This window comes from Crotalus tigris, unplaced genomic scaffold (assembly GCF_016545835.1).
Source record: "Crotalus tigris isolate CLP2741 ecotype Arizona unplaced genomic scaffold, ASM1654583v1 scf7180000019856.1557650, whole genome shotgun sequence".
In the NCBI taxonomy this organism is placed as follows: Eukaryota; Metazoa; Chordata; class Lepidosauria; order Squamata; family Viperidae; genus Crotalus; species Crotalus tigris.
Genome location: NW_024097742.1, coordinates 309,551 through 328,598, shown reverse-complemented (window position 1 = coordinate 328,598; position 19,048 = coordinate 309,551).

Below are 19,048 nucleotides of genomic sequence, written 5' to 3'. Positions count from 1 at the left end.
TGAATTCGGAGAGCTTTCTTAATCAGTCTCCCCCCCCCAAAAGACATCACTTCGATATGTGTTAAACTACATCTTCTTTCTTCCCAACCTGCATAAAAATGCAGCACTAAGCAGTTACCACTGTATTTAATTCAGATTTCATTGAAGGTAATTTCACCACTGCTTTCTTCTAGCTAATAGGGATCTATCCTTGCCCGAAGAAAAGCAGTAATAAGGGCTGCACAGTCCTCTGGATTAAATCTCAAGGAGGTTTTTGGCACGATTTAGCAACCGTATCATTTCCCCCCAGGTACATGTGAAATCTACCATGTGATTGTGTTACCACTGAGACACCTTTATGAGACCAAACTACTAAGACCCGTACAGCCTTAGAAGTAATAATCACTGCAGTTCATATACATGATCTATTTTGGCTTATTTCTCAGGTCAGAGATCAAGTTGCAAACCTTAATTCTCTAAGCAGTTGATTCAGGGGTATCTATAATGACATACTTAAATGGCATTCTAGTCACATCCATTAAAAGAATAGTGTCCTTGCTCACACTGGCACTAGTAATTTTATTTGCGAAGTATCCAGAAGAATTCACTTGGTTCTGCATTTTGGTCTCTCCTATCCACCCCACTGTTTTCATTAAAAGATTGGATTTTGTGTTTACTGAGTTTCTCTTTATTCGGGGCCCACCCTTTCCTTATCCTGCCATGCTTAAATTTTCCTGCAGCCCTTCTATATCCCTTCCTCTTTCACAAAAGAGGGAAATTTATTCTCATCATAAGTCTTTTGACATTTGCTCTTGTCTTTCATTGCTGCCATACTTCTAGGATGGGGTCAGGCGCGTTTTGGAAGGGACTAAATTAAGTGTCTGGGTCATTGTGTCATTGCAAGGGAACATCAGAACCTGCTAATCAAATTGGACATTTAAAACTGTAACATCCAGGAAAAGCATGCTAGAAAGCATATCTAACAAGCAAACAGCCTGTGTGTATGTAAATTTTCATACAGATCATTTAAAAGTCAGTGAGTACTGATGAAACAGAACTATAAAATTCTGAATGAACAAACACAAATGTAACATGAATAATTCATATACTAAGTTATATGTATATCCTTTCTTGATCAGTGATTGAATTAAATTAACCAGGTATGATGGATAACACCTTTACTGATAGGCAATCAATCTCCTGTCTATTTCAGTATCTAACTAATTAATAAAACAATAACTACAATAATAATTTCTGGTGCTTTATTTATACATGATCTCAAGGAATTTCTAGAGTATAAAATTAAAAAATATAGACAGAAATAAAGAATATTCATTACCATTCATACTGGAAAAGCATTTGGTTTTATATCCTGCAACAAAGTCAACTTCAGTGTTAATTGCAAAGATTCAATGATCATTCTGAATTTTAGTAAGGATTTGTTAATTTTCATAGATGAAAAAAATTGTTCACATATGTATACCTCCAAATATTCCTAGTATCAGGAATTGGAGTTAGTGAGTAATTTGGGAAATTGTTCCTGTGAAAATTGTAGAAATCTAGAATTCCACCATCCTTGTATATAACCCAAAATACCTAAGATAGGATAATAGGAGCCATGGATGGACTGTCCCCATAGTTATCTGGTTGTACAAAATATTATATGGAATGTCAGAGGAGTATATGGATTGAAGTTGGACTTGTTTTTGGATCTGTTTGGGCTGTTCCTGGAGAAGCAGGCCAGAGGATGTGCCATGCCTGTGGACCCAGTAGCGATTGTGGAAGTAGTCTGTCTGTTCTTTGTGACTGGCATCTGACTTTTTCTTTGGTGGAGTTTGTTGGCAGCTGTGTTGGAGAGTAAGTTGACAGCCAGGCTAGTATTTTTCTGGTCATCAGCAGTGGAGGACTGGGCATTTCTTGCAGCTAGTTGACAATACTGAGGGGTTCCAATTGCATGTTGATGATGGAGATCCTCTGCCCACTGCAACTTTGTATGGTCCTGGAAGCTGAGAGCTGCCCCCTGGCAGATTTTCATCTGGGAGTTCAGCCAGGATATTGGGATTTGGAATGTGATGATGGTGAATGGGGGAGGGGAAATAACAGTATATTGGCAGGCTATTGTGGACCCTCCATCCATGCAGAAGCCATTTTGTCTTCTCTTTAGCCAGTCCCAGAAAGGAAGATGATGAGGTGATTGGTGACTACTTTGACATGGATCCATCTATCAGCTAAGTTAACTGTGACTGTGGACTTGGGTATTCCACTGAAGACTGTTTCTCATCTCCGGATGAGAGCCAAAGGAGAGAATTGGTAGGGATTGGGCACAAATGGAAGGGGATTGGGGACAAATGGAAGGAGATTGGGGATAAATGTTCTCATCAAATCAATGCCTATGAGTGCCAGTGTGTTTGTAGATATGTTTATGGGTAAAATGGAGGAGGCGGTTACTTGGTATTCTGATAGCACTGAGACTTAATGAATCTAAAGTGCTTCAGGGTACCTGATTTCTCCTCCCTCGGATAGATGAAGTTGTGCACAGTGGAAGGTCCCTTGGCCTTTGGATTAGGGAATGATGCTGTCTTTGGGGAGGAAGGTTGGGGCTAGCCAAAGTGGTGACAGGCATGGGGAATGTGGGGCTGATGTCTTATACTGATTTTGCATTCCAGTTGAGTTTTGGGCCAAGATCATCAGCCAAGACCTTGGGGCAGAAGTGGTAGTGTGGTGATTTTTATCCAGAAATCTCTTATGGATTTCAGGGGCACTGCATCCCAGGTTACTGGATGTGACACCTTGTTCATTAACGTCAACTCTGGGGATTTCTGGGGATTCTCTTGCTTTGCCTCTCAAATGTCCGACACTAACCCAGCTATCCTTAATCTATTTCATTCAATTACCTAAATTGCATACAAAGGTTATATCTGGAGATCACTTGTGATTGTTGCTCCCTGTACCATCCTTGCTGCTCTATAACAATGTTCCTGCCTGAAAGTTTTGATACCATTTTTGGGTTGGCAGCAAAAGTTCCCTAGATTTATGATCTTGGGGGCTTTCAATCTGCCTTTCCTAGTAGTGAAGTCTGAGTTGGCTCGGGAGCTTATGGCTATGACAGCCATGTTTTATTCCAGTTCATCCAGAACTGACACAGGAGAATGGTCAGACCCCATTTAAGGATAAAGCTTAAAATTATGCAAGATTTCCGTGAGAGAGGTGGACTCAAGGTACCGAATTTGAAATTATATTATGATGCTGTGGTTTTAACATTAATTAGTGATTGGGTAAATTTAACAAATGTAGAAATACTCCATCTGGAGGGTTGGGATTTACTTTTTGGATGGCATGCCTATTTAATTTTTAATAAAAAAGTTGACCGGGTTTTTAAATCTCATATTATAAGGATTTCTTTACTTCGGGTTTAGAGGAAATATTATAAAAGTGATTTTAAAATACCATTATGGGCTATACCATGGCATGCGATAGAGGGGATAAGGAGAGGAGTTAAAATGGATAGGGTTTCTTATGCACAATTACTTAGATGGGATGGCCAAAATTAGCAGTTAAAATCTTTGGAAGATTTATTACATGAAAATATTACCTATTCATGGTTTCAATATAGACAAATAGTGGATAGATGGAAGATGGATCGTAATATGGGCTTGCTTAGAGAAGATGAAAATCTTTTTAAACAAGTAAAGGATCAAAGACGAACTCACATTAAGAGGATTTACGGGGTTCTAGTGGAACTGGATTCAGAATCAGAACTAATTAAAGACTGTATGATTAAATGGGCACAAAATTTTGGTGAACCAGTTCTACTGGATACCTGGGAAACTATCTGGGTGAGGAATGTCAAATTTACACAAGCCCAGAACTTAAGGGAGAATTTTTATAAAATGTTTTATAGATGGCACCTTGATCCACAAAAAATGTCTCTTATGTATCCTGACTTACAGCCTAAATGTTGGAGATGTGGTTGCCTGGACGCCACTTATTATCATATTTGGTGGTCGTGTAAAAATATAAAAGCTTTTTGGATTAAGATATGGTGGAATATTCAAAGAATTTTTAGAAAGAGGGTAAAATTTACTCCACAATTGTTTTTGTTAGGTATTGTTACTGATTGTGATGCTAAGGAGGTTATATTGATGTTGAACTTGATTACAGCCGCAAGGCTGTTAGTAGGGCAATATTGGAAGAAGGAATCTTTGCCTACCTTGCAAGAGTGGCTTTTTAAAGTTTCTTATTTGGCGGAAATGGCAAAGATTTCGGCTTTCTTAAAGGAGCAATCGCAAGAGAAATTTTTTGCCATATGGGAAAAATGGATAAATTTCACACAATACAAATTGGATATAAAAAAATACCATTTAGCCTTTTTATAACTTGTATATAAACTTTGATATTTTATAGATTGTATTTTTTCTTTTTTTCTTTTTTTTATCTCTTTTCTTCTTTCTTTTTTCTTCTTTTTTAAGCACTTTTTCTTTTTAATGCCTATGTTTTTTTTTGTTATATATATCTTATTGTTAATTATTTTATAAGTTATTTAACTTTTTTTTAGGATTTTTAAAATTTTAATTAAGCCTATATTCAGCTCTGGGAAGCTCGGGGGGGGGATGGAGGGGGTGGTTTGGGAGGGGTTGGGTGAGGGTTGTTTTTTTGTTGTTGTTTTTTTTGTTTTTTGTAAAAACTTTTAAAAATTTTCAATAAAAAAAAATCTGTAATGCTGGAAGCACCTGCTATACTGTATTGGCAAACAAGAGGTATATCATGTCACTTTTTGCAAAACTTGCTCTTATTGAATCTTTACTAGACTTGTTAATATTTTTTGGGGGGGGACTGTTGTTTGGCAAATGCTGTTTTAAGTTGCAGAATATACAGTATGTTTTTCCAGTGATTGCATATTATTTTACCAATACATCCTGACATGGTGATACAATGCTGATTCCTTGGAAACAGCAATTGTCTGCTGACAAAGTATTGAATTTTACCTTCTACTTTTGTGAAAAAAATGTAATTTATTTAATTCTCTTGGAAAATTATTATTCCCCTACAACTATTCTCTTGCTTTGCCTCTCCAACTTCTGACACTAACCCAGCTATCCTCTATCCATTTCATTCAACTAAACTAAATTGCACATAAAGGTTATTTCTGACTTAAACTCTTCCACTGTGCCTAAGGATGCTGCATACAATTGTGCAACTCTAGTTATTTCTTTGTCAGTGCTATTGCTACTTTGCGGGGTCCTTGGTGTTCTCTGAGCTTGCTTGTTTTCTTGCAGACGTTTCATTACCCTAACTAGGTAACATCATCAGTGCTAGTAAGGAGTGCTGTTTGCTGTCAGTTTATATCTGGTGTCTTTCCTGTCTGTGTGGTTGGGGGTAGTCTTAGGGATTCTTTGGTTGGGCTGTTTACTAATGGCCCTTTGGCCATTTCTTAATTGGGGTATTGCTTTCTTGATTGTTGGTCTGAAGTTGACCTTGGAGTTAACCTATGCTGATCTGAGTGCTGATTACTGGTGGAGTCTTTTTCTCTTTTGGGCTGGTTGATTGTCTCTTTTGCATAATCTATAGATGTTGTTAATGTCTATGTGTCTATTGATGGCTGATTTGTCAGAGGGCCAGGCTTCTAGAAGTTCCCTGGTATTTTTGGATTTGGCCTGGTCTAGGATTATCACATTTTCCCAATTGAAACTATGGTTAAATATGTCTACATGTTGTGAAATTAAAGAATTCTCATCATGACTTTTGACTGCCAGTTGCTGTTCATAGATGTCTTTTGCCAGTCTTCTACCTGTTTGTGCTAGTGGTTGTTGCAGTTCTTACATTGTATGTTGTAGATGACTCTGGTTTTTTCTTCTGGGATTGCTGGGTCTTTTGGTTTGCTTAGGATGTTCTGAAGGGTTTCATTTGGCTTGTGTGCTATGCTGATTCCATGTGGTTGTAGTAGTCTATTTGCAGTTTCTGAGATATTCTTGACGTATGGCAATGTAATTCTTTTTAGGGTTTGTGTTGGTTGTGCTATATTGGGCTGAGTAGTCAGGGACTTTTTGATGAAGTTGCATGGGTATCCATTTTATTGGATAGTAATCAGCATTCAGATCAGCATAGATTAACTCCAAGGTCAATTTCAGACCAACAATCAAGTAAGCAATACCCAATCAAGAAGCTGCCAAAGAGCCACCCACACAGACAGGCAAGACACCAGAATATAAACTGACAACAAACAACACTCCTTACTAGCACTGATGATGTTACCTAGTTAAGATAATGAAACGTCTGCAAGAAAACAAGCAAGCTCAGAGAACACCAAGGACCCCTCATATCAACCCTGAGCTAGAAATATTGCTATTTTGCACTAATTAACAGCAAGTTGTACAACAAGGTGATATAATTTCATCTTGCAAATTTTTAAAAATTCAGCAGAGGCTTTTAGGGAGTGTAGCACTGATAGAATAGAACCTGCTTCCTTTCCTGGTGGTTGGAGGGTGATAAAATCTCCCACATGCATAGCAGAGAATGTAAATCACTATGGTGACAGATGTGTAGTAATCAGAATTTATAATGACACTGGATCAGGGCCTAATGAAAGATACTGCCCACCCTGCTTCTTCACTGCGGCTTTGGGCTGTTTCCAGCTCTGGCCTTGTAGAACTTGCCACTGTCCCCTGTATAGGGCCTCCTATTTACCTGAGGTGGCCTGAGCAGGTAAGGGATCAAAAGCTCTGTCTGCTACTCCTGCCATCACAGCTCTGCCTTGCAATAGCTTGAAAAGCCTGGCTCACTGCCCAGGCGGGGCAGGGCGAGTGGTGATTGCAGTTAATCCTGCCTTGAGATATTGACATAGCTTGGGCCACGTCCTGCTCCCATTGCCACGGCTATAAATCCTCTTTGCTACGGAGAAGCACGGCTTTGTGCTCAGGTGACACACTGAATGCACCAAGTGAGAGCCTTGATGCACTGGCAGCCTGTCAGCTTATCTGCCTTGCTTGGGTCCTTTGGATTGTTTTATTTCCATCCCGCTATTGTATGAGTTGTTGGAAATTTACTATGGGTAGTTTCCAGTTTAGTGGAAAGCATATTTCCAGTCAATCCCTACATCTGGATCAAAGCAAGTTCAACTACACAATTAGACTTGATGGTTACTTATTAACATCAGGCAAATAAGTAAGCAGAAAACCCCTAATCAAGGAGTTAGGAAGGACAAAATCAACACTGGCAGGGAAAGCCATTATATATAAACAGGGAGCAAACTCTACACTCACTTGCATTGATGATACTATCTAGTTATGTAATGAAACATCTGCAAGCAAACAACAAAATTCAGAGAGCACCAAGGACTCCACAGTTCAACCCTATGCTACATATATTCTCTTCTATTTGGTTACTCACTAAATTTCAGTAAAGGTCACAACAAAAGTCAACAAAGGATAAAAGATAGGCAAAAAAGTGTGTGTGTGGGAAAGAGATCTATCTATCTATCTATCTATCTATCTATCTATCTATCTATCATCTATCTATCCATCATCTATCTATCTATCTATCTATCTATCTATCTATCTATCTATCTATCTATCTATCTATCTATCTATCTGACAGAATTTTTCAGGGTCACTGGAAACAATACTGTGGGTAATTAGAATGTGGCATATGATCTTGTTATGAATAGAATAGAACAGAATAGAATAGAATAGAATAGAATAGAAACTGGAAGGGACCTTGGAGGTCTTCTAGCCCAGCCCCCCGCTCAAGCAGGAGAACCTATACCATCTCAGACAAGTGACTATCTAGCCTCTTCTTAAAAACCTCCAGTGATGGAGCGCCCATCGTTTCTGGGGGCAAGCTATTCCACTGGTTAATTGTCCTCACTATCAGGAAGTTTCTCCTTAATTCCAGGTTGCCTCTCTCTTTGATCAGTTTCCAACCACTGTTTCTTGTCCTGCCCCCTGATGCTTTGGAGAATAACGTGATCCCTTCTTCTTTGTAGCAACTCCTCAAATACTGGAATACATTTGCTTGCCTATTTATCTACCACATCTCACCTACATGATACTGGGCGGTTTAAAATAAAAACATAAAAAGTAGTATAAAAGAAGAGTTTAAGAACTGGTTTAAGAATAAAGTTGGAACTGCTTGCTCTCTTTGACTACTCATTACAACTATCTCCCTCAATACAGTATATATGATACACTATATTGTCTCGGCCTCATTTTTCTGCCAATTATTCACTCCTGCGCTGCTGGAGTCAGTAGCCGGGTTGGCGGTGGAGTTCCCCAGACTTATGGTACTGGGGGACTTTAACCTGCCATCACTCAGCGAACGCTCAGAGGCGGCGCAAGAGTTCATGGCTTCCATGGCAACCATGGACCTGACCCAGGTAATTCAGGATCCAACTCATAGGGGTGGTCACACACTCGACCTTGTGTTTCTCTCGGGGCAATGGAGACATGATCTGGAATTAAGGGGAATAGAGATCTCGCCCTTGTCATGGACAGATCATTTCCTATTGAGGCTGGACTTCAGAGCATCACTCCCCCATCGCAGGGAGAGGGAACCGACTAGGTGGTTCCTCCCCAGGCGCCTAATGGACCCAGATCGGTTCCAGGAGGAGCTTGGGGAAATACCTTACTCCCTTGTCCACAACTCGTCCGGGTCCCTGGTTGCGGCCTGGAATGAGGCGGCGTCCGGGGCCCTGGATCGAATTGCGCCTTTGCGACCTCTCTCTGGTGGTGGTCCCCGGAGGGCGCCTTGGTTTACTGAGGAGCTGCGGGAGATGAAGCGCCACAAGAGACGTCTAGAGCGACGTTGGAGGGCCAGTAACTCTGAATCTGACCGATCACTATTAAGAGCCTATCTTAGGACTTATTTAGTGGCGATAAGGGCGGCAAAGCGTGTTCACTTTTCCGCACTTATTGTGTCCGCAGAATCTCGCCCGGCCGCCTTGTTTAGGGTGACCCGCTCCCTTCTTAAAGTGGAGGAGGCGGAGGAACACTTGCAGGGGAGAGCTGAGGAGTTTGTTCAGTTTCTTTCGGACAAAATCGCTCAGATTCAGAGAGACCTGGACTCTGACTGGGCAGTGCCAGCCAAGTTGCCAGGGGCTGGTCTTAGTCATGTTATCTGGAGCGAGTTTGAGCCTGTGACCCCTGATGAAGTGGACAAGGCCGTGAGGGCAATGAATGCCGCCACCTGTTTATTGGACCCGTGCCCCTCCTGGCTGGTTTCTGCCAGTAGGGAGGTGACACGAGGCTGGCTCCAGGCAATAATCAATGCCTCCTTGATGGAGGGGTCTTTCCCGCAACCTTTAAAGGAAGCGGTGGTGAGGCCCCTCCTCAAGAAGCCTTCCCTGGACCCAGCTGTTTTGAAGAACTTTCGTCCCGTCTCCAACCTCCCCTTTGTGGGGAAGGTTGTAGAGAAGGTGGTGGCGTCTCAACTCTTGCGATCCTTGGATGAAACCAATTATCTGGACCCTTTTCAATCTGGTTTCAGGCCTGGCTACAGCACTGAGACTGCTTTGGTCGCACTGACCGATGACCTCTGGCGAGCCCAGGATAGGGGTTATTCCTCTATCCTGGTGCTTCTTGACCTCTCAGCGGCTTTCGATACCATTGACCATGGTATCCTTCTGCGTCATCTCGAAGAGGTGGGGGTGGGCGGCACCGTATTGCGGTGGTTCTCCTCCTACCTCTCTGACAGGTCGCAGTCGGTGTTGGTGGGCGGACAGAGATCGACTCCTAGGCGCCTCGATCATGGGGTGCCTCAGGGCTTGATCCTGTCCCCCCTCCTTTTTAACATCTACATGAAACCGCTGGGTGAGATCATTCGGCGACACGGGGTGAGGTATCATCAGTACGCGGATGATACCCAATTATATATCTCCACCCCGTGTCCTTTCAGTGAAGCAGTCGACGTGATGTGCCGGTGCCTGGAAGATGTGAGGGTCTGGATGGGGGTGAACAGGCTTAGACTCAACCCTGACAAGACCGAGTGGCTCTGGGTCTTGCCTCCCAAAGGCCAACTGGATAGTCCATCTTTAGTCCTGGGGGGGGGCAAACTTACCTCCCTCAGTGCAGGCACACAACTTGGGTGTCCTCCTGGACTCACAGCTAAATCTGGAACAACATCTATCGGCTATGGCCAGGGGGACCTTTGCACAGGTTCGCCTAGTGCACCAGTTGCGGCCTTATTTGGACCGGGAGGCTTTACTCACAGTCACTCATGCCCTTGTCACCTCAAGACTGGATTACTGTAACGCGCTCTACATGGGGCTACCCTTGAAGGGCGTTCGGAGGCTGCAGTTGGTTCAGAACGCAGCCATGAGAGTGATTGTGGGCGCGCCAAGGTACGCCCACGTGTCACCTATCCTCCGCGAGCTGCACTGGCTTCCTGTGGGTCTCCGGACGCAATTCAAGGTGTTGGTTATCACCTTCAAAGCCCTTCATGGCATAGGGCCAGGTTACTTACAGGACCGCATTCTGCCGCACAGCTCCCAGAGACCGGTGAGGTCCCATAGATTGGGCCTCCTTCAGGTCCCATCGGCCAGACAATGTCGGCTGGCGGGCCCTCGGGGAAGGGTCTTTTCTGTGGTGGCTCCGACCTGGTGGAATCAACTTCCCCCCCGAGGTTCGAACTACTCCCACCCTGCCGGCCTTTAAGAAAGCCGTTAAAACTCTTCTGTTCCGGCAGGCCTGGGGCTGATGTTCCTGGGGGGCCGGGATATGATCGGACTCGCGGTATGTCTGTATTATTTTATTGTTTTATGATTGTTTTAACTTTGTACGCCACCCTGAGTCCTTTGGGATTGGGCGGCATATAAATATTTGAAAATAAATAAATAAATAAATAAATATTTCCTGTTTCAAAGGCACTTTCACTTCAATATTCTACTATTTCTCCCCCCCCCCCATGGTTGCTATATCTTTTGCAGCATAGTGCTTATGGAGATTCTCAATCATCCAGGTCATGGTTGTCCCAAAGGTACTTTTCAAAGGCAACTCCACTTTCTTGTTTTTTTTCCCCCTTTGGAATGTTTTGCAGCATAGGTACTTCATTTTTTTTACCCTGATATGAGCATCTTCCACTGCCATTTTCTTTATGTTTGTTTTCCATTGTTTTTTTATAGACATTAATTTAATCTAATTTTTTTGTACATGACTTGTATTCTCTCTTTCTGCAGTTTTTTTTAGTTTCCCCTTTCTTTTCCTTTCCTTTCCCTTTTCCCAAAATCTAATTTTGATACTACCAAAACATAGAGTAACCTACATTCAGAACTTTTCGTCACCTTTACATCCCCCTCCCCAAAATCCCTACTAATTCTTTGATTGCCACCATTATTTATCACCAATCTATATGCTTACCCTCAAACATATCTTCAACAACCTAGATCAGACATGTCAAACTCACGACATCACATGACATCGCGCAACATATCAGGACAGTTTTGCCATTGCGGATGATGGGCCAGCAGTTTGACACCCCTGACCTAGATGATACCATTTCATACTTCCTGACATGCATTTTAGCCCCTTTATCTATAATTAAATGTAAACTTACTGGTATTCATGAATTCCGTAAGTTCAGACCAATTTAATTCTATTGCTCTATAGCAATTTTGCCCTTTTTCTTAGTTTCATAGATATACACAATCTATTTTTTTCCATCATTTCATTTATTAATCATGCTTTTTATCTTTTATTCCTCTTATGTACCAAGTTACGAAGTTCCATACACTATGACGGTTACCAAATGGTCTTACATATAATCAGAATATTCCTCAAACGTTTTCAGAACAGAAGAAAAAACATCAAAGTAGCATACATATCCAACAGTGTTTGAACATACATTCAAAACAGTGTTTGGGTGAAGGTTTTTTTTTTTTAGTGAAATGAAATGGAGATTAATGACAAGGAATGACGTTCCTTCTGGTATCTTCAAGTTGAAACACTTGCTTCTTACTGTGTTCTACTAATAATGACCCAGCTGAGTTCCAAAGTTTTGTTACATTGTAGGCATGGAATATCTATATTTTATGCCTTTTTGCACACTTTTTGACCTTCTTCCCTACCTTCCTTCATGTTACCTTTGTATTTTGTTTGGCATTCATCTTTGCCTGTTGTTTGAAAAAAGAGAAAGCAAATTGCCTTTGCTTGATAATGCTATTGATAGAATTGCCACAAATGAGTCTGTATGCTTCCCAGCTCATTAAAGCTGCATTGTTCTTTGCTTTTGTGTTTTCACTGTAGACTGATTTCTGAAAAGCCTGATTGAAAGAAAAAGCAGTATTAGGCTAACATGCTATGAATAACTCTTTTATCCATGATGGAGGGGAAGGAGGTATCTGAAAATAATAATCACATTTCATTAAGACTGTTGCAAAAACAAAATATTCAAATTGTAGAATATAGCATTTGAAAAAACTGATCTTGTTTTATTTTTTGGTTCTCTTACTTCATCATGCCTCCAGAACCTGCCTCCAGAAGCGGTGAATGCTCCAACACTGGAAGTTTTTAAGAAGTGACTGGACAGCCATTTGTCTGAAATGGTATAGGGTTTCCTGCCTGAGCAGGGGGTTGGACTAGATGACCTCCAAGGTCCCTTCCAACTTTATTATTATAATTATCATCATCATCATCATCATCATCATCAATTTATATCATTGTGGCAACCTAGTGCCCTGGAATTGCTTACAGTCCCTGAACATTTTTGCAATTGCCAGAAAACTTTTTTTTAAATAATTTGGGATATGTAAGCTATACAAACGAATCTAAAAGAAGCTTGACATGGTTTAAAAAACAAAACTTCAAAGGAATTCCTTAACTGCCCTAAAACAATCAGAAAAGTCCCTCTCATTCATGTGTGCCCCAGCTTATGTGTATTGTGTTAAAAAACAAAAACAAATCCAACATATCTGAGAGTTCTAGTTATCTACTAGATCTTCCCCAGTATTAACTTTAGACATCTAAAAGCACTGAACAAGAGATATTCTGGAAAATCCAAAGAAGAAATGTGGCCATTACTTTCTATTGCTACCTGCAAGATGCCCAGATATATGTCACTAGTAGCTACCAATTGCTGCAAATAGGATATTGTATTATCCAGTTATCAGCCCTTCAAGGAGGACAAGGTTAAAAATGACTACTACTTTTCACATATCATATCATATTTCATGTCATCATATCATATCATATCATATTGATATAGGATAAAATAGCAAAATATATTGAAAAACACAACAGAATTGTCCTCCCTCTCTTTCATACCCAAGAGTATCAAGGCAGAGTCACTTTCTATGTTTTTCTGTCCTGGGCTTAAGTCATGTTTGTTAACTGCCACTACATACCTTCTCCAAAGTAATCTTTGTGTTCTTTACACCAATCCCTTTGATCTTCACCAAGTAAAGTTTCATTGCTGCTTCCCCAGATATAATGGACATCCACTTCTTTAAGTTTCATTTGGGCTGGGGCACCAGGGGAACTGAAATGTAACAACACATCTGGAAGAGGGTTGGGAAGTCTGTTTTCATCTGTACTGGGGAGGGGGAGGTCTTTGGGAATGGACTACCGGTAAATGATATTTGACATGATAGGTTCATCTCTCCCTTTCTCTTTTTCTCCCTCTGTTAGGAATCTAAAGGGAGAAAATTATGAGTGCAAGCCCAAGATGAATTAAAAGGCATTACAAATAGGTCCAAGGAAGGGAAAGTCTTGTCTTAATAACAAAGTCTGTCCTTAGTCTTTTGTCCCCTTTCCTTCTGAATCCTCTGGGAATGCATCAAACAAAAGTTAGAGATGTACTGGACGTGCTTCATTCCTAAGCATCTCTGGGGATTCAATGTCCATCTCAAAAGTTGTCTCAAATCCAGCTAAGATTATTGATTTTCCTGCTGCATGGATAAAAACCAAACAACAGCTTTCTAATTTGGGGAAGAAGTTAAAGGATGTTGTATACTAGCAGTAATGAGCACAGAAGGGATGCTTAGACTAAAGTTAAAGTGAATTAATTGCCAGCTTTTTTAATCTAACTGAGATGTATCTGCTGGCTCAGATGCCTGTCCATGAGCATATTTATCACTGCATTACTATCAAATCTTCTGCAAGTGTTCTTGGATAGAGATTTGTAGTTTTGCAGAATGATGGGAAATTCATTCTGCTATTTTTTACATTTTTCCAGCTATCCACCCCACTGACTAACTGTGGCTCTATACCAGGGGTAGGCAACCCAAAACACTCAAAGAGCCACTTGGACCCGTTACCCACCAAAAACAAAACACGGGGAGCGACAAAACCCTTTTGATATCTAAAATGAAGATAACATTGCATATATCCTTTTTTATCTTTATTACAGATGTGCGTGTGTGTGTGTGTGTGTGTGTGTATGTATGTGTGTATTATGTGTATACATACACACACACACACACACAGGTAAAAAAGGATATATGCAGGGTTATCTTCATTTTAGATATCAAAAGGGTCTCTCTCTCTCTCTGTCTCTTTCTCTCCCTCCCTCTCTCTCTATCTGCCCTTGGTCTGCCACTCCTCTTCCCCCACCCTCTCTCTCTCTCTCTCTCTCTCTCTCTCTCTCTCTCTCTCTCTCCCTCTTTCCCTCCCTCCCTCTCTCCTATCTGCTGCTCACCTGGCAAGCTGGCTTCAAGTTGTTCTCCAACAAGCTCAGGGGTAGGCAACCTGGCTCTTTTATGACTCATGGACTTCAACTCCCAGAATTCCTGAGTCAGCATAGCTGGGCTAGCTAGCTCTCTCCTGCCATTCCTGCTTCCTGCTTCCTGCAGAGATGCAGCAAAGGGAGGAGCTCCGCCCAATAAGCTTTTCAGCTCCTTGGAGAACACTGTGAGCGCGCTCTCTTTTACACACACACACAACCACACACACAACACACACATACAGAGAGAGAGAAAGAGAGAGAGAGAGAGAAGCAGGGAAGCGCAATTGCCTCTCTCTGTCTCTCTCTGCAAATGGCAGAGGAGGCTGGGAGCCACAGTGGAAGGCTCAAAGAGCTGCATGCATCTCTGGAGCCACAGGTTGCCGACCTGTGCTCTATACAATCTAACTGCCAGTGTGCAATTTGGGGAGCCTCCTGGACTCTCCAACTCCTGCTTGTAGAGGAGGGGGTCTGTAGTTGGGGGGGGCTTTGCGCAGATTCAGCTTGTGCACCAACTGCGCCTATTTCTGGACTTGGAGGTCTTGCCTATATGACTCATGCTTTAATCACCCACCCCACTTGTGCAACACACACTCACTTTTATGATATTCATGGGAATGGAAGCATGATGATACAACTCTGTGTGACAGTTTCCCCCTACACCAGTGGTTCTCAACCTTTTTAATGCCGCGACCCCCAACCGGTCGTAACTCGAGGATTACTCAACCGGTCGTAAGTTGAGGACTACTCAACTGGTGCAGCACCGTTTGGAGAATAGGACTTTTGGCGGGCTCAGCAGGGCAGAGACAGCCTGGACAATTCCTATTGGCTTTTGAAAGCCAATAGAATTAGACTCTATTCAAGAGAGTCTATTCTATTGGCTTTCAAAAGCCAGTAGAATAAAAGGGAGTAGCACAGTTAAGGAAAAGGGGGAAAAAATGGCGGACTGCGTTGTTTGGCAACCCCTGTGAAATGGTCGTTCGACCCCAAATGGGGTCCCGACCCACAGGTTGAGAACCACTGCCCTACACCCTTTATGGAAGTCTTTCCTCAGCAGAGGTCAAAGTAATCCCTATTCTGTTACTTTTCCTTAGTACACTTACTCTTACAACTAGAAGCAAAGTTATAACTAGTAGCCAGCATGGGTTTGTTAAAAACAGATCATGCCAAACCAATCTTGTTTCATTCTTTGATAAAATGACCAAAATTAATAGACCAGCGAAACACTGTGGACATAGTATATTTAGGTTTCAGTAAGGCATTCAACAAAATAGACTACAATCTACTGCTTGGTAAACTAGAAAAAGGTGGAATAGACAACATCACCACCAGATGGATTTGTAGCTGGCTGACAAACTATAGTCAATGAGTGGTCCTCAATGATACTACATCTACACGGAGAGAAGTAAGCAGTAGGGTACTACAAGGCTTTGTCTTAGGCCCATTACTCTTCAATATCTTCATCAATAACTTAGATGAGGGAATAGAAGGAGAACTCATCAAATTTGCAGATGACACTAAACTGGCAGGAATAGCCAACACCTCAGACGACAAGGTCAGGATTCAAAAAGATCTTGACCAACTTGAACAATGGGTCCTATCCAACAAAATGTGTTTTGATGTGGAGAAAAGCAAAGTTTTACATTTAAGCAGGAAAAATCAAAGATGTAAGTACAGATTAGGCAAGACCTGGCTCAAAAACAGTAACTGTGAGAGGGACCTTGGAGTCCTAGTGGACGATCACTTGACTATGAGCCAACAATGTCCAGCAGCAGCCAAAAAAGCTAATACAATCCTGGATTGTATACACAGAGGCATAGAGCCAAGATCATGTGAAATATTAGTACCGCTTTATAAAACCCTAGTGAGACCACACCTGGAATACTGCAACCAATTTTGGTCACCATACTACAAAAAAGATGTTGAGACCTTGGAAAAAGTTCAGAGAAGAGCAACTAAGATGATCAAAGGCCTGGAGACTAAAACCTATGAAGAATGGGTACAGGACTTGGGTTTGGCTAGTCCAAAGAAAATAAGAAATAGGGGTGACATAATAGCAGTATTCCAGTATTTGAGAGGCTGCCACAAAGAAGAGGAGGTCAAATTATTCTTCAAAGCACCAAAGCAGGGGTGTCAAACTGCCGGCCCATGGGCCAGTTGCATCATGCAGAGGCCGCACCAACCCCAGCTCTGGCAATGCAAAAAATGTCGTGACACATCACGGTGAGTTTGACACCATTCAGGACAAGAAACAATGGTTGGAAACTGATCAAAAAGAGAAGCAACCTGGAATTAAGCAGAAAGTTCCTAACAGTGAGGACAATTAATCAATGGAACAGCTTACCCCCAGAAATCGTGGGCGCTCCATCACTGGAGGTTTTTAAGAAGAGACTACTAGACAATCACTTGTCTGAGATGGTATAGGTTCTCCTGCTTGAGCAGGAGGCTGGACTAGAAGACCTCCAAGGTCCTTTCCAGCTCTATTCTATTCTATTCTATTCTATTCTATTCTATTCTATTCTATTCTATTCTATTCTATTCTATTCTATTCTATTCCATTCCATTCCATTCCATTCCATTCCATTATTTAATGGTTATGAGTGAGGGAATTCACCTTGACATTTCATATTTTGGGTTTTATGGTTATGTATTATTTTATTTTATATTTTTAATAGTTGTATAGGCTTGATTTTTTTTACTTCATTTTAGTTTATTGCTGGTGGCTTTCTGGAACATTCTTGCCAACAGAAATGTAGTCCATTTCTCTCAATATATACAGAACAGCAATTCATGAATGGTTTTGCAGATGAGTCTAAATCTAGTCCATGGCATGACTGCATGCATCGACTGCATTCTGTTTCTCATCCCATCTTCTGCTGTTTTTAAAAATCATGAAAATCCATTTCCTTTCAACTGAAACTTGCTAACATATATCTTTTGTATGCTTTTTGTATGCAAGTCATTTTAATCAATTCAGTTTCATTTGCGACTTCTTTCAGTTTCTAACACAGCTACACAATTGGCTATATGTACATGCATCTAATTGTTTTCTCAAATAATTAACCTTTAAAATGGGAATGTTTCTTACGATAGTGGAAAATATAGAACTGGAGGCAGAAAAGTGCCCCCCCCCCGTCTAATCTTCCTTTAGCAGACGTGGTCCTAAATTTGGGGTCACTTTCTTTTTGGGCAAATAGAATATGTTCTTTTTGTATTGACAAAACTGTCCATGATACACATACTTAAAACAAAATTGTAATATACCCTTTTTATATACAACTTTCCTCAGTCAAAACTATTTTGTATGAATTTTAATTGAGAATGATAGTCCCTAGAGGACCCATTGGTTGTGAATGTATTAAACTACTGGCTTGATTAATTTTAACCTAGGTTTATCTGGGGTTAGCATTTGTCAACACAGCCTGTTTGGATAGTTTGGCATATTGTCCAAATCCAGAAAATGGCTCAATTCAACAGTCTGGTTAATTTTGCATGAAAGCAAAATTTTGCATCTGGGAGAAAAGGTGTGGATGCTTAAAAAAAATTGCAATACCTTTGCATTCCTTGCCTAGAAGACTAGAGCGAAGAAGCCAACAAGTATATCCATGGGCTATGTAGAGGTTCCCAGAAGCCTTAGGGGTGATCTCCCGAGACATCTAAAAATGGATACCAAACTGTGTCATAACAGAAGAAGAAAATCCTTCAATGCATGCTTGGATAGTTATTTTTTCTGGTAAAACTAATTGAATTTAAATTTAAATGAAATAAGGTAATTTATATATATATATATATATATATATATATATATATATATATATATATATATATATATTTGTTCTGGCCTGCCCCCCCTCTTTTATTTGAATTTGGCTCCAAATCACTCAGTTGAAACAGTTATGTGATCCTTCATTTCTTCCTGGAGCAATCACAAAAAGGAAAAAAAAATGCTTGGATACTAGTGATCAAAGAGCAAAAAAAAAAAGTAATTCACTTAATCTCCTGCAATCATTGCTCTACATAGTTTAACATGTTGTACTGACCGGGAGTGAATCTTTCTAGTCACACTTAAAATTCTTAAAGACTGAATCTTTTTTCATCTGTGCGGAAAGTGCATACGTGCCGCCTTTCCTTTTTTTATTTTGCTTTCAGTCTAGTACTGTTTGGCAGGGGTCCTCAACCTTGGCAAATTTAAGACTTGTGGACTTCTGGGAAACTGAGGAGGAATTCTGGGAGTCTTAAATTTGCCAAGGTTGAGGACCCCTGCTGTACAGTGCTTCTCAATCTCAGCAACTTTGAGATGTGGGGATTTCAATCCCTAGAATTCTAGCATTAAAGTGCATTTAGTCCAGGCCATGGTTTTCCCAGTTGCAATGTATGGCTGTGAAAGTTGGACCATAAGAAAGGCTGAGCGCCAAAGAATTGA